The sequence below is a fragment of the Leptonychotes weddellii genome, chromosome 14, assembly GCF_054177405.1.
Source record: "Leptonychotes weddellii isolate Sample4059 chromosome 14, ASM5417740v2, whole genome shotgun sequence".
NCBI classification, from domain to species: Eukaryota; Metazoa; Chordata; class Mammalia; order Carnivora; family Phocidae; genus Leptonychotes; species Leptonychotes weddellii.
In genome coordinates, this window is record NC_138382.1 from 56,970,642 (window position 1) to 56,994,113 (window position 23,472).

Sequence of the window (23,472 nt, forward strand, 5' to 3'; positions counted from 1 at the left end):
GATTATTTGAAAAAATTAATAATATTTACAAAGTTCTAAGAAGATTAATGAAGTAAGAAGGAGGGAAAGAAAATATTGCCAAAGTTGGAAAGTAAAAAAGGGCCTATGAAGCACATGGGTGGCTCAGTCCGTTCAGCATCTGCCTTTGGCTCAGGTCATGATCTCAAGGTCTTGGGATCAAGCCCCGCATTGGGCTCTATGCTCAGCAGGGAGCCTGCTTCTCCCTCTCCCTCTGCCCCTCACCCTGCTCCTGCTCTCTCTCTCTCAAATAAATAAAATCTTTTTTAAAAGGGGCCTAATTATAGACTCAATGAACCTTAAAAAGAAAATAAGAGATTACTTTGAAAGAGTTAGTCAATAAATTTGAAAATCAGATGAAATTGACAAATATCTAGAACAACACAATTTACCAAAACTGACCCAAGAAAAAATTTTAAGAACTAAATAACGGGGGCTCAGTTGGTTAAGCATCTGCTTTCGGCTCAGGTCATGATCCCAAGGTCCTGGGATCAAGTCCTACATTGGGCTCCCTGCTCAGCGGAGAGCCTGCTTCTCCCTCTCCCTCTGCTTGCTGCTCCCCCTGCTTGTACTCTCTCTCTCTCAAATAAATAAATAACATTTTTTAAAAAAGGAACTAAATAACCTATAAATGTATTAGAGAAATTGAATATATAAATGAAGTCCTTCCTATAGGGTGTTCTCCATACCCAAGTGCCTTCACGGGTGCAGAATTTACACCTGAGTGTTTTTATAAATGTTTAAGGAATAACAATCTTATTTTTAAAATAAGAAAAAGAGGAAATACTTCCAAGTCATGTGTCCCTTTGAATTAGTATTTTTGTATCCTTTGGGTAAATAACTAGTGCACCCCAATGTTTATAGCAGCATTATCAACAATAGCCAAATTATGGAAGGAGCCCAAATGTCCATTGACTGACAAATGGATAAAGAAGAGGTGGTACGTCTATATGATGGAATATTACTCAGCCATCAAAAAGAATGAAATCCTGCCATTTGCAACAACGCAGATGGAGTTAGAGTGTATTATGCTAAGCAAAATAAGTCAGAGAAAGACAAATACCATATGATTTCACTCATATGTGGAAGTTAAATAAAACAAGGGGTGCCTGGGTGGCTCAGGCCGTTGAGTGTCTAACTCTTGATTTTGGCTCAGGTCATAATCTCAGGATCGTGGAATGGAGCCTGCATCAAGCTCCTTACTCAGCATGGAGTCTGCTTGTTCCTTTCCCTCTGCTCCTTTCTCTCTCTCTCAAATAAATAAATAAATGAAATCTTAAAAAAAAGAAACAAAACAAATGAACATGGGGGAAAAAAGGAAAATCAAGAAACAGACTCTTAACTACAGAGAACAAATTGATGATTACTAGAGGGGAGATGGGTGGGGATTTAAATAGATGATAGGGATTAAGAATGACACTTGTGGGTATTGTATGGAAGTAATGAATCACTAAATTCTACATCTGAAACTAGTATTACACTGTATGTTAACTAACTGGAATTTAAATAAAAACTTGGAGAAGAAAGAAAAAATACTTCCAAGTCATTATGAGTGCAGCATAATTTGGACACAAAATCTAACAGGAACATTATAAGAAAGGAAAATCCCAGGCCAATTGCTCTTATGAACATATATTCAAAAATACTAAACCAAACATTAGCAAATTTATATAAAAAGAATAGTTCATCATGATCAAATTGGATTTGTTTCAAGAATTGCTGTTCAAACACCAGTAACTTTCAAACACCAGTCCATTCAAGAATAACCATATCATTATCTCAGTATAATGCAGAAAAAGCATTTGCTAAAATTCAAAACCTGCTCATGAGTTTAAAAACAAAAACAAAAACAAACTGGTTTTTAGCAAAATCCCCACAAGTCTTGAGGAAATTGACAAAATCGATCTAAAATTTCTTTGGAAATGCAAATAACTTAGAATAGCAAAAATAGTCATGAAGCAGAAAAACTTTAAAGGATTCATTCTGTTAAATATCAAGGCATCTTTAAAAAGCTAGAAAATTAGATGAATAGAATAGAATAAAAAGTATAGAAACAATGTCACACATATACAATCTCCTGATTTATGACAAAAATACCATAGCCCAAGAAAAGGATGGTCTTCTCAATAAATAGTGCTGGTCAATTGGATAGTCATAAGGATAGTAACAACTTGACCCTCACCTTGTACCATACAAAAAAATTCTAGATAGATCATAGGCTCAATCTGAAAGATAAAGCAATAAACTTTTAGATAATAATGTAGAATATTCTCATGGGATAGGTACAGTTTTTTTAAACTGGATACAAATAGCATTAACCATAAAAGAAAAGATTAATAAATTAGGCTACAGTAAGATTCATAACTTCTGCTCATGAAAAGACAAGTTTCAGAATGGGAAAAGATATTTGCGGTACATCTTTATAAGATAGAAAAGATATACACAATATATGTGATATAAATCATATACCATATACATATGATAAAATATTCATATCCAGCATATATGAAGAACTTTTACTAAACAGTAAGAAAAAGAAGAAGAAAAACTAGACAAAAGATGATCAGGAACTTCCCAAAAGAAAACATTCAAATGGCAAGTAAATGAAAAGCTCACCATGTAAATCATAAGGAAGTGGAAACTTCAACTTCAACTTCAACGCCAAACAACACCCACCAATATGGTGAAGTTAACTGACACTACCAAGTATTAGTTAGAATGTGTATGTGAGGATGGGAACCCCCACTTACTATGCACTTACTTGTGCCCAGTGAGTTGGCACAGATCTTCTAACCCTGAACATAGGTACTCCATGACCAGCAGTTCCACTCCTTAGATATACAGTCAACAAAAGAAGTAAAACTTTGGTGGACTTACCCCACCAGATATGCATGCATCAGTATGTGGTATACACATGAGCGCAAGATTTAGGAACAAACGTGGCTATAATATCCCAAATGCCCATCAGTAATAAGATCAAGTCTTTATTTTTGGTGTATTCATACAATGGAGTAGTGAGCAAGTGACAGAGCAAATATTTTATGTATCTACATGAATCAGCCTCCCAGAATGTGAGGAAAATACACCAAAAATGAAAAAGCATAATGTGCTTCTCTTTACATAAAGCTCAAAAATAGGCCAAGATTCATAATTATTACCTCTGGTAGAAGAGGCATGAGAGAGCCTTCTAGGGTCCTGGTAAAGTTATATGATCATGATGTGGGTGGTGGATACATGGGTGTGCAACTTTCTAAAATTCCACCACTGTGTGCTTTTCTTGTATGTGTAATTCTTTGATAAACAGACATGTGGCAAAATGGTCATGGTATTTATAACTGAGTTGTATCATAAGTGACACTTAATTCTCTTTACATTATACTTTCATATACTTTTCAAATAGATAATATTTAAGCTTTTGAGGGTGATTTGCATTTTCTATTCACTTTGATGCAAGCTTCTTCTCTTCATCTCTTCATCCCCATTGCCCTTTTCCCAGTTCATGCCTTCAAACTATCTCGCCTCAGCTGTCTCAGTGGTCTCTGGACCAGTCTTCTTACCTTCAGTTTTGTAAATAGGAGGCAAGATTATCTGCCAATATTAATATCTGATATTGGTCAGTTTTATGGACCGTAAGACAATCCCTTAACTTTGAAGCAGTTGTTCTTGGTAGCTTTTTTGACCGCTGGCTCTCTCTCTCTTTCTTAAATCACAACACATAGGAGTAATATATTCCTGCAAGCCACATAACACATTCCCATAAAAATGAAAATGTTATGCTAAGTAAAAGAAGCCAGACACAAAGGTCACATATTGGATGATTTCATTTATATGAAATACCCAGAATAGGTAAATTCTTAGAGACAGAATTCAGATTGTTGGTTGCCAGGGCCTGCGGAGATAGAGAGAAATTGATCAACGGGTAGAGAGTGGTCCCAGCCCCAATTCATATATTGAGATCCTAACCCTCGGGACTTCAGAACATAATTGTATTTGGAGATAGGGTCTTTAAAGAGGTAATTAAGTTACGATGAAGTTGGCAGGGTGGGTCCTAATCCAGTATGACTGATGTTCTTTAAAGAAGAGATTGGGACACATGCATACAGAGGGAAGACATTGTGAAAAGACAAGGAAAAAGACAGCCATCCTTAAGCTAAGGAGAGAGGCCTAGAACAGATCCTCCCCTCATGGCCCTTAGAAGAAACCAATCCTGCTGACACCTGGATCTCAGATTTGCAGCCTCCAGAACCATGAGAAAGCGCTTTTCTGTTCTTAAAGCCACCCTGCCACTGTTACTTTGGGATGGCAGCCCTGAGAAACAGACACAGGGGTCTTGCTTTGGAGTGACAGAAACGTTTTGGAACTAGAGAGAGGAGGTGGTTGCACGACATTGTGAATGCACTATATGCCACTGAATTGTTCACTTTAAAATGGTTAATTTTATGTTATGTGAATTTCACCTCCATAGATTAAAACAATCAGATCCCCAGATCCCCTACCATATACCGATTGAGCAGGCCATTTTTCTTCTCAAAAGATAAGAGCTTTATTCTCCAGAGAAGGTAAAACAGAAGCTCTGAGGAAAAAAAAAAAAATCAGAAATTTTGTGAGCCAGTTGTTAAACTGCACCATTATTAAAAGTTAAAAATAGGGGCTCCTGGGTGGCTCAGTTGGTTAAGCGACTGCCTTCGGCTCAGGTCATGATCCTGGAGTCCCGGGATCGAGTCCCGCGTCGGGCTCCCTGCTCGGCGGGGAGTCTGCTTCTCCCTCTGACCCTCCCCACTTTCATGTGCTCTCTCTCATTCTCTCTCTCCCAAATAAATAAATAAAATCTTTTAAAAAAAAAAAGTTAAAAATAAAGAAGATAATTGCTCAAAATTCTCACTTACTATTTTACTTTTTTTTTTTTACTATTATCTATGCTCTTGAGGTTCTTTGTATCTCATATATCAATGGTGGAAATACTATATAATGACATGCTACTGCACAGCTCTTTTCAGCTTCACCTCCAGTGAGATCTTGGTACCTCAAAGTTTTCTGTGGTGTGAGTTTTCATGTCACAGAAATAGGCAAAAACAACAAATAAGGGCTTTCTTTCAAACTTTTTGTCTTTCTTTTTTTCTTTCTCTCTCTCTCTTTCTCTCTTTTTCTCTCTCTCTCCCTCCCTCCCACCTTCCCTTCCTCCCTTCCTCCCTTCCTTCTGAGAGCTGGTTGTCACACCTCAACCAGTATACACCTTTCACAAACGCTCATGATCATAGAAGCAAGTCTCAACCCTGGACAGACCAGAACCCCCAGCAGAATCTGCCCTTGGAAACGTTCGGCCACGTTCCTCAGTATATTCTGGCTTCCTCCTTGTTCACTGTGGCGCTGTCGGCCCTGGAAGCCACGTGACATCAGCCAGGAAGAGCCAGGGCCCATGAGACGGCCCTGTCCCTTCAGGGGAGCTCCCGGGCGAAGCTGCACCCACAGCTTCGAGGCCGACAGCAGAGGAGGCTCCCCGCAGCTAGGGGCCAGCCGGACTCCTGCTCAGGGATCCTGGAGCTCCTGCCTGCCACACTGGCAGCCTCTTCTGGGCCGCCGCTGCCTGGCCCGACGCTCGGCTTCCTGTGTGTCAGGGCACGAGCAGCAGGCCCTGAGCCACTGTAAATGTTTGCTGGAGACTGAGCAACCTGGCCTGGTAACAGCTGCAGCCGTGTTCGCTGCCAGAGCCTCTCAGAGGCTCCGAGTCCGTGGGTTCATTGGTGGTATGGGAATAGCAGCCACGAAAAGGCCTCCCAAGGTGAGCCTGGCTCTGCCAGCCAAGCCAGGACTATCGCCTTCCCTGGGAAGGAGAACATACAGGTCGAAGGGCAGGCTTCATTATTGCTGCAATCATTATTCCCTGCTGGGAGCCATCAGACCTGCCTCTGTTCCTGGGATGAAGTATCTACCTCTTTCTGAGCAGGGAGTGATGAGCCAAAACCCTGTGACCTCTTTATCATGGATCCCATCACTGCCAGCCCCTGATGCCAGCCAGTACCAAGTGCTTAGTATATCACCTTTAATCCTCTTGTCCACTCCCAAAGGTAAATGTTATTATCCTTGTTTTATAGATGAGGAGAATAAGGGTGAGGAAAGTACTGGAAGAAGTTTTGAATCAGAGTTTGCCGTAGAGCCTGCATTCAAGCTCAGGTTCCCTGGGCTCTGCAGACAGTGCTCTCCTTGCTATTCTCACAGTCACAGTCCTGTTCAGGCCCTCCCATGTGGACTAGTTCAGGGCTTTCCAACTTGAATGACTGATGCTTACTCATCCCCCATCTTGCTTCAGGCTTCCTACACACCACTGTCAGGTTAATCTCCCTAGAGCTGTGGATCGCCGTACAGGCGTGAACAGATGGGTGGAGGTATGAATGTAGATACAGGTGTGAGCTGAGACATGGGTCCAGGCACGGGCATGGGCACAGACATGGATATGATTTATGGAAGATTCAAGAGGTCCCGAAACATGCCTGGATCAGTTTGTGTCTCTAGCTCCTATCAGAGTACCTGGTTCAGAGCAAGGGCCCAGAAAATACTGGTGGAATTAAATTGAATGGACTTTCATTCCCTCAGTCAAAATTTCAGTAACTCCTACCAAATAATGGAAGTGGGTACTAAGGCCTCACATCAACATCTTCACCATCCAACTCCACCTGACCTTTTCAGTCTTAACTATGCCCAGCTGCTGTTCTAAACACACCTGACTCCTCCATGGTCCCTAAACCCCATAACTTTCCTACTTCCATGCCATTGTCATGCTCTTCCCTCTATCTGAAATGTCTTCTCCAGCCCTACTGTGCCTTCTGGAATGTCATGGCCCATTTTAAATACCACTTCCTCCTTGAAGTGTCTCTTTTACCCCTTTCATGAAATGTGATGTTTCCTTCCTCTGGACCTCTTAGAGCTTTATACCTTTCTGTGGCCTAACCTTTTAATGCCTTAGTATTTTAATCACTGAAGTAATAACTCCCCCTTGCCTGGAATGGCCTTTATCTCTTTTCTTTCTCATGTTCATGATCCCATTTAATATCACCTCCTGTGTGAGGCCTTCCGAGCTCTCCTAGGCAGTTACTCATTCACTCCCCAGTACTTCTGGAGCATATGAACATCCTCCATAAAAACACTGGCAATTGGTATTACCAGGCACCCTCTCCTCAACTCTTAAGTCTGTTGAAGGTACAGATGATATCTCTTTGAGCTTTCGTTTTGGCTTTTACACAGTGTTAGCTACCGAGCAGGAACTTCGTAATTATTGAATGAATAAGTGCAAGATGATTGTTGAATGAATAAATGCAAGATGAGGAAGACAACTGCCCTGTCTGTGTTTCCTACCTTCTTTCTCTGCCATTCTACCTGTTTTGATTTCTGCTATCGGTATGCCATTTCTTTTTTTTTTTTTTTAAGATTTTATTTATTTATTTGAAAGAGACAGAGACAGTGAGAGCAGGAACACAAGCAGGGGGAGTGGGAGAGGGAGAAGCAGGCTTCCTGCTGAGCCGGGAGCCCGATGCGGGACTCGATCCCAGGACCCTGGGATCATGACCTGAGCCAAAGGCAGTCGCTTAACCAACTGAGCCACCCAGGTGCCCTCGGTATGCCATTTCTAAGATCACAGATGTAGTCATGCGAAACCAGAAAAGGAAAGCTAATCTGTGCTCAAAAATGTAGGAAAACATGACAATAGATTGTCTGATCTAAGAACCCAGATCTCATCAGTTAGGATGAGAATAAATTGTTTCCACCAAACGAGTCAATGAGAATAAGATTGTGAATTTATTTGTAAAGGTTTTTATTTAAATTATAGTTAGTTCATATACAGTGTAATATTAGTTTCAGGTGTACAATATAGTGATTCAACACTTGCATACATCACCCTGTGCTCATCACAAGTCCCTCCTTAATCCGCATCACCTATTTAACCCCCCACCCACCTCCTTGAAGGGATACTTTTAATGTTGCTCTCAAAATTTAAAAAAAAAAAAAGAATGCTATACTGGTTTATAATGTAACAATAAAAACAGTGAGGATATTTGGAACTTATGTTCTAGATCAGAACTACGCTCATTATGAGGAACATCTTAGCTGACTTAGGACAGGTGGCCAAAGAACTGCGTATTTTTACCAGGAAGTCATCCCTGGGCAAAAACTGATAAGAAATAATCAAATGAATTAATCAGAAGAGAAACACAAAAAATGCAGACATTTCTGCATCTTAACCTCCTACCACTTGGGACAGCTTGTTTTCTTGACCCATTTTAGAGATAGGCAGTTAAATATCCAAACACTTCAGTGATAAATTCAAGGTCACTAAACAGACAAATGTCGAATTTGTGGTTACTGCCTCTGGTTTTCTATAGAAGAATCCTCAGTTTCAGGCAAACTGGCCTTGTCACCAGTGTTTCTTCCTCTGACTTCTGTGCCATTACCCTGGGCCATCTCATCTGCTAAGATTCCTTGCTTAACATGACTTAAAGAGCATTTTGGCAAATATAAGCTAAGTCCTCCCCCAAATCTTTGAGGTTGGTGTCACTGTCCTCATCTTACAGATGAGGCTCATTGTTAAGACCTCACAGTCATGTAGCTGTTGAGCCAAGGTCAAAAGCCTTGAAGAACTCCCTCTTGCAAAGCTGTTTCCACCACCTGTTTTGTAAAACCCATTCCCAAGGCACAACTCGAGGATCTCCTGAAAACATCTTGATCACCCTCCGTGGAAGAAGGAGCTCCTTCGCTCCTCGAAATGTCCATGGACTGTGATCTAAACACACCTGACTCCTCTAATCACAGAGATCCTCTAATCACAAGCTTTATTTATTAATTGGCTTATTGCTCCTTGTCCCACACGTCCATGAGGTGGCAGCTTCTTGTAGACAGGGCTTGTGTACCTTACTGTCCTTTATCTACTAGTTCAATGATATTTTCCCTGAGAACTTCCTATCAAGTCTTAAAGGAAGTCCAGGAAACCTAGGGTCATCTTCAAAATTTAAAGCCCTGGTCATAATTTGATTACTTCAAACTACACAAAAACAGAAGACATTAAAATTGCTTTACCTGTGTAATGCACTAATTATTGCCAAAAAAGAAAATCTAGCTTTCATACAAAGTTCCAGTTGGTATTAAACTCATGGAGGAAATTTAAAGACCCCAACATGGCTAAACTATGTAAATCTGTGGCCCACACTGGGCAGGAGGCACAAGCCAAAAGGTTTTCCTCCCCCTATAATTTAACTTAGTTTAGTCTTGGCACACAGTCATGCTTAAAACACACTTGATAGGTGAATGGGTTGATAAACAGAGATATAAATACATGAAGAATATATAAATGAACATAAGAACAAATAAAACAATAATGCTTCTTTTCAGTAATGATTTTTGAAGAATATTAATAATAAATTTTTAAGCCAAACAAAATAATCTGAACAGTGTCATCCCTGTTTAAGTTGTCTACAAACAAAGCATAGTTCTCATGATCCCTATAAGTCTGTTTTGACAGTATGGCTGCTATGTCTGAAATATCTACAATCCTTTTGTTTATAATAGCACCTTAACTGGATGATTTAAATGAGTGGAGATTGCTTTTAAATTTTTCTACAATTACTTAAATGCACATTTCAATTTCCCTGAATTGTGCAAAAGTAATTTGGAAGATTAATTTCTGAAAATACCTGGTGGAATTTGCATACACCAAGCATAATTATTACTGATATTTGCATAGTTCTCCCTGCCCACATGCATGCACTATTACCAACTGCTACACAACCCATGAAATTATTGAAGAAGTTGCTGTCAGTGCAATGTGGATTCATCAATAAATGTTCAGCTTCACAGAAGAAAAACAAACTTAAGTGTTCAGCTGTAGAAGTGTGACATTCCGTTTTATTTATTTATTAGGGCAAAATTTGGAAAGATAAATCCATACTAAAAGAATATGGCAGTCTTTTGCAATATAGATTAATGTTATTGCAAAAGAATCTCTGAGGTTCAAGAGAGATTGAAAACACCACTGAAAAAGCTAGAAGAGTGGGAGGGATTGGGGAATGATGGTGGGAAAAGAAAGTACATATAGCCATGCTATAGAGGAGTGGGGTATCAGAATGTATGCAGAGAGTTCCACCATACAATGTTAGGAAGCAAATTTGCAAAGATTTGGATTGTGGGGTTCTCAAATGCTTGGTGAATGTTTGAATAAGTTGACTAAGTGCTTATACTAGTTTTTGTGAAAAAATGTGAAAGACATAAAAGACATGTTTCTTTCCTTTAATCTGCTTGGATGACAAAACAACTGGAAAGAAGCACTGAAAGAAATTATGCAGGAAAATAATAATAGCAAATACTTATGTAACACCCATCTAAGTGTGGTTAAAAGACAAGTCGTATAGTAGAAAGAGCCTGAGTGTGGGACTTTGATGACCCTGTGCATGATTTCCAGTTCTGCTCCATTCCAGTTGTTTGATTTTGAGCAAGTTCATACTTTTCTGAGTTTTAGTTTTCCCTTCTGTAAAATAGAGATAACAACAAGCCACAGAGGGTTGTCTTGAAGATTCAAAGAGATCATTTTGCTAAATATTTAATACATGGTATGAATTTAATAAACGACCACTATTGCAGTTCTCATTTTTATCACCCTCAAAATTCAATAAACACACCTCACACTCATTAGGATGGCTATTATAAAACAAACAAACAAACAATAAAACAGAAAGTAATGGTACAACTGCTGTAGAAAACAGCATGGTGGCTTCTCAAAAAATTAAAAATAAAATTACCATATGATCCAGCAAGTCCACTGTAGGTATATACCCAAAAGAATTGAAAGTGGTTGACCCGAATAGATATCTGTACACAAATATACATGGCAATATTATTTATAGGTAAATACAAGGTAAAAACTACCCAAATGTCCATCAAGTGAATGGATAAACAGTACGTGGCATATCCATGCAATGGAATATTATCCCACAAATACCATACGATTCCACTTATATGAGGTATCTAGAATAGTCAAATTCATAAGACAGAAAGTAGAATGGTGATTTCCTAGGGCTAGCTGGAGTAAAGAATGGAGAGTTTGTGTTTAATGGGTATAGAGTTTTAATTTGGGAAGATGAAAAAGTTCTGGAGATGGATGTTGGTGATGGTTGCACAACAGTGTGAAGGTACTTAATGGTACTGAACTGTCCACTTAAAAATGATTAAGGTGGTTTATGTTGTGTATATTTTGCCACAATAAAAAAAAAAACCTCAAGATTTAATCAGATTTGCAAGAATAATGAAACAGCTATAGTAAAGCTGTGAACGTGAAGCCACGGAAGACTCCATGTTCCTTCATCTCTAATCTGCTTCCCTTATCCCCAGGTGATCCTGAGACCTGAAAGTCTTTATTTTCCATGGTCAAGTGAGCATGCATGCGCACGCGCATGCACGCACACGCACACGCGCACACACACACACACACACACACAGGAGTCTCTGGGGCCCATGGAGACACAACCTGGAAACGGGACTTGCCAGGATTAGAGAGCCAAGGCCAGCCCATGTATCACTCACCCAAAAGACAGCCCTCCATGGAGAAAAAGAACCTCATAGTCTCCTAACAAAGAGGATAATAAATTCCGATTAGCCAAGGAAGCTCTGAGTCTAAATACCAGCAAAGCTCAGCCCCTGCAAGTGGGGACGAATTATCTGAAAGGTCATCCTGGAGACACTGAACAAAGGGCCTCGAGCAGCTGGGTCCCTTAATTTGAGGAAACACTGAAGCCTTTAAAGAAGCCAGAGGCAGAGCTGGAGAGATGGGAAAGTGGAACGGCCTTCTGAGCACAGAGAGGATTTAATAGGAAGGGAAACACAAACCCCACAGGAGGCGCTGGGGCCTGGCAGCCATCTCTTCTCAAGGCCAGGCTGAGGGTCTCCGGAAGGAGCTGCCATCACCCAGGCTAGGCTGGGGGGCCCTGTTTGGCACTGTAATAAAACAGGATGGCTGTGATCTCAGCGATTAAAGCTCGAAAACCACAGGCGTCAGGGAGGGAACAGACTCGGAGTAATAGCCTGCCATACACCCTGTTCACTCTTTTCCAGGCTGTGAGCTGCTGACAGAGCCCTGTCTGTCTCCAGAAAATTCCAGAGGCCTCTCAGGAATTTAAGGCCAGGCTTTGGCCAGTGGCCCCTTGCCTGGGTCCTGTTGTCACAGTCCCAGAGGTTGTAAGATGGAAAGCTCCGTGGGAGGGCCAGGTGGTAGGCAGGAAGTGGCCTGCTGGCCTGGAGCCATTCTTGGCTTCCAGGAACCCCTCCCTCTGTCTGAAAAATTGAGGGAAGGAGAATGAAAGGGTCATCTTACGGAGGTGAAAAACTGCGTGATTTGCCTCTTCCTGTGCCAAGGGCACCTGAAGGGTAGAGCTGAGTCAAGTCACTGAGTCTCTCAAGGAGCAAGGGACTGGACCAGGTATGTGCCTCACCAAAGACTGTGCCAACAAGCGAAAAAAAAAAAAAAAATGAGGGATCTTACATTGTGGACCGAGTGCTTTAGAGATTTTCTCATGGATGTCAATCCTCACAATAGCTCTTTATACAGCAGGTATTGTTCTCACTTGAGATAAAAAGAAACAGTAGAGCCAAAAGTTGAACTTACTTCTAGATGGCTTTAAAATCACCTCCATTGTTCCGTGCTGCCCCTCAATTAGGCCTCTCACAAATACCAACTTCCTACACCTTACAAATTGGTTCTCATTCATACATCTGAGGCTTGGTGAAGTTTTGTAGCTTGCCAAACATCACACTGTTAGTGAGTTACAGAACTGGGACTGGAACTCATTTCTGGCTAATTCCAGAGTTGATGTTCTTTCCTCCATGCCTCATATATCCCTAGTTAAAATAATCCTGTGGCTTCTTGCCAATCAGCAAACATTGTGCTCCTTCTCTCTTCGAGTCTAAGCCCTTTAAAGAGTAGCTCAGTAATTGTGCTGCCCCTGTGCCCCCAGAAGTCACAATTTATTGCAGAATGAGGTGATATGAAACAAAACAGACACATCTTCCAGGACAAAGAGAGGCTGTCTGGATTGTACAGACTTGATGACTTTTATTGAGAAGATCTGAAGCTCATTTTTGTATAAAAAGTGGTAGAGGAAGGTAGCAGTATGTACTTGAATTGATATATGTTTAGTTCCCACTCTGGCAAATGCTTCTAGTTTTTTCTTGTTTGGGGTGAGGTAAGACCTAGTGGGCCTGAGCAATGGAAATGGCCAATCATTTCTTGAAGGGAAATTAGCTGTCATTGCCCAAAGCAATAAAAGTGGGTCCTTCCATAGTGCATGTGGCCCAGCAAATGCAGGTATCTTTCTTCTCTTCAGACTTCAGTTCTGGAAGTTGTTCGTGTACATAAGAAACATATGCATATATCATCAGATACTTCTCTTATTCCCTTGGGGGAAATGTTGCAAGAGCAGGAACATATGAATTGAGAGGAATGGCTATCATATAGGATATTGCTTAACACCTTATAGTTTCGGTCGAAATAACAGAGCCCATTTTAAGGGCTAATGAGCAGGAAATAGTTAAACAGCTAAGGCTTAGAAGAGACCCCCTCAGATTGTTAGAGAACAATCCTAGGGCCCGTCAGCTCCCATGAACACCATCCTTGCAGCAGAGATGGTCATGGTAAAGGAAGCACTAAAGATGGGATGTCATGATCAATGGAAGAAAGTCTTCCATTGCAAGATTTGTGGTTCCAAATTATGTGCAGTAGATATTTTGAAAAATATTCCTTCCCTAAATGTCTATAAATGCTAGTCAAAATACAACAAACATCCTTTTAGATGCATGGCTGAGATCATAAGAAAGAGAAATCCTCAAAGTTTAGAGGTCAGAAATGAGGAAGAAACTCAAAAGCAAGGTTGTAAGCATGTGTGCTGATGCCGTCGCTGCCCTGACATGACCGAGGGCAGGCATGGTCACTCTCAATAATCTAGGGGCTAGGATTTTAATGCCCATGTTGGGATAGGAGATGAGGTGTATGATGAAGCAAGGTAGGGAGAGTCAGAGCTCAGTCATTTGTAAAACAACAGGATCCATGAAGAATAGCACATTCAGTAAAAGGATAAACCAAAAATAATCTGCCTATCCCCAAAGGGAAATGACAAGAAAGCTTGTCTTCCTCAACTAGCTTGCAGTTAGGAAAAATACCTCCTTGAAATTTGTAACCACCGACTTGCACCACAGTGTTTTTGTGGCCCTTATTTATACTAACTCATGATCCTGAAACCCTCAAGCTGGACTATTACACAAAATAGGTTCTAGATTTATAATACTCCTGGATTATCTCCAAGAAGCAAACATCACCACTTTTATGGGCAAACACCCTCAGTAAAAAAAATGAGCATGATTTCCACAAAGACCCTGGTCTCAAGATGAGCCCTCAATCCAAAACAAAAACGTATCTCAAAATTGATCTATCATGAGTGATTGTCAGCAGAAACAAAAATAGAATTACATTCTAAAGAACTCAGATAATCCATTTCAAAGATACTATAAAACAAGTGTACTAAATAGTTTAAAGGCATAAAAAAGAGCTACCAAAAAATGAGATACTCCGAAAAAAAAAAAGAGTAGCTACTTTAAAAAGAATGAACTAGAATTTCTAGAAATGAAAACTATAATCATTGAAATAAAAAATCCAATAGTCTCTAACTGGAGAAAGACCTCATGAGCCACCTGATAGACTTGAAGTCATAAATGGAAAAATTGAGACCATCCAACACAGTGGAAAGAGCATGGACCTTGGGGTCAGATAGGCTGGGCTGAATCTTGCAGAATGGGTACCACATCAAATTAAATAATAGACACTAGTACTTATGAAGTGCTTATTATGCATAAGGCACTCACTGTAGTAGACACATGGCACATTTTTTCATGGAATCCTTACAATAATCCTATGAGATAAGAATTATTCTCTCCATTTTAGAGGTGATAAAACTGAGACTTAGGAAGGAAATATCTTGCCCCCATGTTATATCAACAATGAAAAGAGCTGGGATTCAAATGCAAGTCTGTCTCACCCTAAATCTTAACCAACTTAACGACTAGGTTTTAAGTTTTATTGCCTGCCTCATTAGCTTCAAATCCAATTTTAATCAGCTGTGCAGGCGTCCATTGCCTGAACATAGGAAAAATTTGTTTTATTATGAACTTGCCTCATCTTGAGGACCCAATAGAGCCTTTCAAGAATGTAGTTTATAGCTCTCTCCGCACTGGTAGCAGCGGAGTTTGATCTGCAGCTCACACTGTAGGCCAGGGGATTGTGGAAGACTTGAGGGTTAGGAAGATGTCTGATGTCGGTGAGGCAGTGGGCAAGGCCAGAAGCCCTCTAAGTCTGTAAGGCTCAGGCAGATAGAAGTGATCAGAGCCTGTCATGGAAGAATCTGAGAAGTCAGCACAATGCCAGAGGATTGGGATGACTTTGAAAGTCCAGGCTAGCAAAAGGTTCCAGAACTTAGTAGTTCAGATGGTTAGAAAGATCAGTATTATAAAGGTGCTGTTCTGATCTGGATCAGGAATAAAAGTTATCTTTTTTCTGTTCTCTTATTCTCTCATATTTCCAATGGAGGGCTGGCAGCTCAGCCCCCAGAGGAAGCCTGAAAACTAGAGATGACCCTTGCCTCTGACTTGGGCAGAGACAGAAGCCATAAAATCATCGGGCTGTTTGTTTGATGTGCCCCAGCCCAGGCTATATCTCCAGAAGGTGATAATCCCCTATTAACGCTTTGTGCAGGCGACCGTATTACTGAAGTTGTTATACAAATATTAAAGTTCACTAGAAGCATTTCTAGGAATACGTATTTCATATTCCATTGCTAGTTTCTCAGTAAATAATTAAGCATTTCTAAGAAATAAATGCAAATTGCTGGAAATCTTGCAAAAATGGTTATATGAGCAACATAAGTGTAATGCCTATGAATAAAAGCAAAAGCTAAGAAAATGGACATTGTCATTGTTGCATGACTTTTGAGAGGCTCTTGGATGGTTAGCAAGGCTTGAAATATTTGCAATTATAATGATAATAGGAATATAATTTTTGAAGTTCTTCTCTCAATGAATTCCCCAGTTCTCTAGAGTAGATACCATTAGCCCTAATTTACAGATGGGAAAACTGAGGCAAGCCTAGTTAATGGAAATTGCCCAAGATCAAATAACTGTTAAGTGACAAGGTAGACTCCAAATTCGAGGTTCTCCGATTCCAAATCCTATGCACTTTAGCACTCACAGAAATTGTTTAAGGTGAAATTTAACAAAGATAAATTTAAGGACCTGCCTGAACTTATGCCCAGAGTACCCATCAGACAAACGTGGGAGAATGTCCCAGTTGCCCATTGATAAAAGGCTCAGGAGGTATGGACAGCAGGAAGAATAGCATAAATAGCATACATTAATATATGTGACATGGCCACAAAAACTGAGCCATTTGTGAGTTATGCTACATCAGATGACTTCTGGAATACCTTACTTCATTTTGGGGTTCATGCTCTAAGAAAAAGATGGATGAAGTGGAGGATGATTCCCAAAGAGCAAACAAGACAGTAAACTGCCACAATGGTGAGAAAGTGTCAGAAGATGAAAAACCTCAGCTTATTTGATTTAGAGAATCCATGATGAGACTTCAAGATATTCCCACTCCAACACAAATGTACCACTCCAGGACTTTTGAAAAGAAGGGAATTACTTCTTGGGATACTACAGTGGTTGCAAAACTAAACCTGGAATGATACTTGTCTGGGTTTGAATTCCAGTTCCATCACTTACCAGCTGTATGACCTTGAGTAGTTGTCTAACCTCTCTGTGCCTCAGTGTTCTCATGAATAAAATAGGACTAGTAATAGAAACTTTCACGTTAGGGTTGTTTTGAAAACTAATTGGGTTAATAAAATTAATAAATTTAGCACAAGTTATTGCAATAGCAGAGCGTAAGTCTCATATTATTTGTTGTTGCTACTGTCCCTTTACCAATTATGAAAGTCGTGAGCTTCCCAAGAACAGAATCAATCTCTCTAACCATGATGGCAGCTTGGAGGTTGCCCCCCACTTCCTGAGCCTCTGGGGATATCTTGGGTGAGTCTTCCATTTGTATGAAGTGTTCTCAATGCCTGGAACATTTGGACCACAATCCAAACCAGCCCAAAGAACAGAAATGCCCTGAAAACAACCCTTAAATTTGCCATCCTCTGTTTACTGGCTGTGGGATCTAGAACAAGTTTCTTAGTCTCTCCCAGTCTCAACTGCCTCATCTACAAAACGTCTTTGGGAGTAAAGATGACCGAGAAAATGTACATGGCTATTCCCCCATGTTATTTGCTCAGGACATGTTATTTTGTTCCCATAACTCAAGAAGAGAAGCTGTGACAATGTGATAGTTCTGGAATAAGCTCATTTAGTCAAATAGGTCCTGGGTGTCATGATGCTATGAACACAGAGATGAATAAAGTCTGACCCCAATCCTGAAAGTGCTCATGGCCTGGAAGAAGAGACAGTAAATAAACAAATAAGGCCTTTAATAACATGGCAGTTGCTGGTGACCTCAGCCAGGTTGGGATCCTGGGGCGGGGTGAAGCCAGCCCTCACACTGCAGTGTCTTGAGAAGGAAGCAGGAGTCGAAGCTGGGACATATGGCAAGAATAGAGCACATTTAAGAAGCTTCTATGGAGAAGAGAAGGAAGGGGGAAAGGGAGACCCAGAGTTATCCATTGGGGTGTGTGTGTGTGTGTGTGTGTGTGGCCACATATAGAACCTGAAAAAGCCAGTGAAGAGGTAGTAATTAAATATCGATACGAAAAGGACCACCTCTGTGTAAGGCTGATTGAAACTCCTGGGGTGTGTTGTCAGCATTGACAGACAGGAGTAGAGAGAGCTGGCCCTGTCTCTGCAGCTGGGTGGGAAGTCACAAGGGATACAGGAACAAAAGGACAGTTCCAGAACCTCCTATTCTAGAAATTCAGCCAGACCCTCAGCACCCCACAGAGATGAATCCCTTACTGAGCCTTCAGAGCCCTGCAGTCACCCATGAAGATGGCAGGAGTTTCCCAAATTCTTCCCCTTTGGGGTGGAGGGTCTGGGTGGAACACTTACAGACCACCCCCACACATTTGTTCCTTGCTTTGTTTTGTGTCTTTCCTTGGGAATCGGCACATTTTGCATGGAGGTTTGCACAAAGCAAAACTGCTCCAGTGTCAAATGGAAATCCAGCAGGCTCTTCCCAAGATGTACTGTTCCCTTTGTACGGGCTGCTGATTTGGGAGAGGGGGCCCAGGACATAATGCCTGTGCCTCTTGGGAAGCACATTCAGACAATGGTCTGTGTGTGAAAAGGGGAACAGATTAACCAGGACCAGGGTATCTCCCAATTGCTTTTCTTAAAGAAAGACTCTATTGCCGGGAAGCAAAGCACACACAAAAACAATACCTAAGCTAACAGAGTACTGGCTTTAATATACTCAGAAATAACAGAACACGGTCCGGCTACAACTTCCCAAATCCCCTCGAAAATCCTTTGCGAGAGCAGAGATGGTTTGTCAAATCTATACTCTTTGTTTAATACATTTGTTCTTTTGTTTGATCAAGGGGGGGAAGCCGTCTACCTCATTATATTGGGGGAGCGGCGTTCATTCCTTTGTGCTTCTTATTCTTCTTCTAATCTTTATTAAAATCAAAAGAAGAGCCACTCTAATCCTTCACATGATAATTTATTTCTCAACCTACAAAAATCAGAGTCTTCACTATTATTTTAAAAAACAAATCAATGCAACGATTTTAATTAAAAATGAAACAGGGTAAGCCCCCAAAAGAAATAGGCATTTGTTAGATCAACACACATACTTGTTTACAATTAATGGGCACCAGAGCTCTTGATGGTAAAGAATGTTTCCCTGTAGTTGGTAAATTCTCTGGACTTTCATTTGAGTCTTTAGAGAGAAAAACACATCTAGAAGTCTCCTAATGAAATGCCCTAATCCTGGGAAATTTTATGCTTCAAAATGTGCTCACCTCCCCCATTCTCTGCCAGCCGCCTCCCTGGCTGGAAGACTCAGTGGGTTCTATTTTAGCAGGGGTTATTCATCTCAGATAGCAGAGTAGGTTTGGTTTTCTCACAAGGAGAAAAAAGGGCTCTGTGTTAAGGAGACATGCTTTGGCCTGCCCGTTGGTGGGTGGGGCTGGTGGAGTCCATGGATGATCTTCAGGAAGGCTCCGGTTTCTCAGGCCATAGAGAAAACCACATGTATTAGGAGGTGGACTCCTGTGCAAATACCACTGGAAAAAAAAATAGTGATTTCCTAAAGGGAAACCTAGTTGAAACTGAACTTGAATATTTAAATGTATTCAGTATGTATTTATTTATTGAGAAGCTACTGAGTTCCAGCAATAGTGCTTAGGGATTGAATTTCAAGAGATGATCTTTCAATGAGTTTATCGTGGCTCAGCAGTCAGCCGGCACCCCTGAGTCAGGCCCTAAGCTCGGCAAAGGCGACACGGAGAGAGGAGTCACACAGAGTCCAAATTCACGGTTCAGTGGAGGAGGCAAAAACTGATGAAAGCTGCAGCTGTCATACATGTGAAGTGCTGTGGGAGGTCACACGGAGGAAGAGGAATCCTCCTTTGTTGTCACCTCCACCTTGAGACTGGGACAGGGAAGTTAGAAGAAGTGAATTTCACATGGGCTTTGAAGACTACGTAAGACTTGAGTAAGTGTATAAAGAACGAAGAGGAGGTTCGGACGCAGGGAACAGTGTGAGCAAACTCTGGGCATGAAAGTGTGTGTCTCAGCGTGACTCAAGTTCTGTGAGGGTATGAAGAGGGGAAGTGACATGGTGAAAATGGCAGAGGGGGTGCCATTTCCCTTTGTCTTGGCCTGATAAGCTCTAGTTCATCCTTCCAATGTCAGCCTAAGCTTTTCCCCTGAAAGGCATTGCCTGAGCTCCCTATCTTGGTCCTGGGGACTCCCCTGCCCTGTACTGTGTGTTCCTTGATGGTCCCCCCCCACTGAATTTTGTACCCCTACCCTGCATACTCTTCCTTCCCTAAGTGCCCCGCACAGTGCTTGCAAAGCGGGCTGAGAGCGGGGCACCAGGGTCAGACAACCAGATTTCCAGGGCCAGGGTAGAATGAGAAATGTGACCCCTCAGGGCAGTGGGGGCTGACCTGTCACAATCACACTTGGGATACCCAACTTGGGTTCCGTTCTTGTAAAAACAGACCATCTGAGAGGAAATACAAACAGTTAATAAGTATCAGAAGCATGGCTATGTTCACAAGTCATCAGGCAAAGAATTAGCAAATTATAAATAAGTAACACCCAAGTCCAGCAATTCTGTAAGTATAATATTCTGGGGGCAATAACATTAGCACAGGTCTTGTGGAAAGCAATTTGGTAATACATATCAAAAATTATGAGTCATTCTGAACTAGGAATTTATCCCTCCCCCAAAAAAATCATTTAAAAAAAGTAAAATGCGTCTGTAGAAGATAATGCTCTTCTCAGTATTAGCCTGACTGAGGAAAAAACGTGAAACAACCCAAGTGTCTGACATTAGGGGACAGGCATACTACAGGAGAATCTACAGTGATAGCCATGAAGGCTGTGAGAAGGTGTAAAAGACTTATGATACAATTTTAAATGAAAGAAGCAAACATTTTAAGTGTCTATAATGATTATTATTACCTAAATTCTGAGCAGATTGAGATAAAGAAAATAAGAAAACTCAAAGTGGTTTTGGTTGACTAGTTTTCTTTTTCCAAATTTTATTTAGCATTGTTGTATTTTTTTTTTCCCTTTTAAAAATGTAACAAATAGATGATTCACACAGTTTGGCATCAGGTCCCCTTGCATGAGCAAAAGAGGGAATTAATCTGAAGGAACAGAAAGCAGACCTCAATCACATTGGCCTAGAACACAACGTGACCTTCCCCTGGCTACTGCTGAGGCAGATCAGGGTTTTCAAGTGGATGGGTATCATTTGATAGCTGCTTTTTTGAGTCTTACTTCAAGAAAATAAAATGAAGTCATAATGCTCAGGGGGCATCGTGGTTTATGAACAGAAGTTCTTGTTCCCAGTCTCTTAGGGCTAAAGCAAATCTCCCCCGTCATACACCATCTCCTGAGCGCAACACTCAGTCCCTCTCCTTTATAGCAGAAGAGGCAGCACCACGCCTTCATAAGAGGGTCCCCTCAGGAATCCCTTCGTTCTATGGCTCCCAGGCTCCTGACTCCCACCTTGCTTCAGGGGGCCTAGCCTGTATGAGTATATGGTTCTTAGACTTTCCCTCAGCTGTGGCAATAGTCAACGCCAACACATCATCCAGTTACTGGATATTTCTCTGCACCAGTCACCATGCTAAGGTTCTTATCTATGTTTTCTCATTTCGTCCTTACAACTAACCATGTGGCTAGGTATTGCTATTCCCACTTGACGTATGAGGAAACAGAGGCTTAGAGAAGTTAAAAAGAAAATCAGCTCAAGGTCAGAAGGCCAGGAAAGTGTAAGACCAAGCCTCAAACCAGGTTTGTAACCATAAAAACCGTGTCGCGACCACCAGTCCTCGAGACTGTGCCAATTTAGAGAAGAGTTGACATTCTCCTTTTTCTAGTGAAGAGTGTTTTGGGAAATTCCCTTCTCTCCTTTGGCTTGAAAAACACCATAACTCTTGGGAGACATGACTAGTGCTTTGCAAGGCATTTGTATTAAATATGCATTACGCTGTTTAGCTTATCCTGGAGACGAGCAATTCACCTTTCTTTCCCTTCTCCACTCTGCATCTCTTTATACAAGGAAATTGGTGACCCTGGCGTGTGCATGACAGAGGGCAGGGGAGAGGACAAGCCGAAAAAGGAAAGGAATATGTGGGAATGAACTTAGCTCATGTCCAGAGACCCAAAGGAGGATGCCCTGTGGAAATGAGCTATGAAAGCCGAGCCAACAGGGCTGGCTGTCTGGTCCCTTCTGCCCACCGTGTAGCTTCAGAAGATAATTAGCATAGGTTAATCAGGTCAACAAACTTGCTGGGCACTCTGACAAGCCGGGCAGCCTCAGGTTTGCTCCCAGTGGGCAAGACCAAAAGGGCTCTCTGGCTGCTCAGAAAAGAAAATCAACTGGGAACAATTGCTCTGAGGAGAAACCTAACGGCGCCCCATGTGGGCTTCAGGTCACTAGGATCACTGGCAAAGGCTGCTGGCCCTTCTCATGGCCTCAACCAGGGTGAGCAGGCTGCTTTCGGCCCCAAATCTCCAGACTGTTATCACAAGTCTGGAACTGGTTTATATTCTAAAACCCTGGCAGAAATGAAATGTTCAGTTGGCTTTATTACAACAGGAGACAGAGTCTAGGACAGTGAGCAAAGTTAGTGGTATAATTACAAAAAAAAAAAAAAAAGGCCAGTGCCCTTTGGAATGGCTGCATGGGGGTCTTTTACCCAGGTGAGGGGTGTGTGTGGGTGTGTGCATGTGGCGTTTTCATCTACTGCATGCGGTATAGAGGGAAAGGCCAGGGTTTGAAGTGAAGATGGGAATTTAAGCTCCTGGTGGGCACTTCGCGGCTCTGTGACCATCGGCAAGACACTTAACCCCTGTGAGGCACATCTGTACAATGGGAGTAATTATATCCACCTCTCCAGGGGGCAGGGGGTGGGGTGTGAGAATAAAGTAAAATCAAGTACATAAAAGCCCCCAGCACTGGTGAGCTCAGAAAATATGAGTTTCCCTTTCCTTTCATGATCATCATTATCAACACGCTCACCTTTTCATCGTCGTCAGTAACAGTAGCATCAACCAGCACCCTGACTTTCAAGGCAATCATGAAAACACCCCAGCTGCTGCTGAGTGGCTGGCAATAAGGAACTGGTGAGTAGTAAGTTATTTTGGGAGTCAGGTCTTATCAGCGTGCATCGAGTTCCTTGCAGACCTCTCTGTCAGTCATTCTTAAGCCCCTCGGATACCCAGAACCTGTCTCCTGAAAAGAACTGAACTATTAATGTCCCTCCTAGAAGAAGAAGAAAGGGAACCGGCTCCTGTGAATGTGGGTCAGGAATCACCAGGGTGGTAATGACTCAGTCCGCTCTGTGTTCTCTGGCCCTCCTTGGTCCTTCCATAAAAGCTCTCTGTCAGGAGCCCTGCTTGGCCATGGCGTGATCGCCTTTTTGTTCTACAAATTCCTGGATATGACTCACAGAACCGTTTAAGCACGTCTCTCTTCATGTTCCTAGGAATTTTCCTGACAAGAGCAGTCCCTATCCTGAGGCAATCATATTTCTCCTTGACTTCTCTCCAGTATCAGCTTGTTGCCTGACACCCCTGCATAGCTGATTTCATAACGTTGGTGGGTCTGGCTGCCTTTTCTTCAGATGCAAGCCTGGTTTCCCAGTGCTGAGGCAGCATCATGGCCCCAGTGAATCATTTATCCTCTGTGCCTTC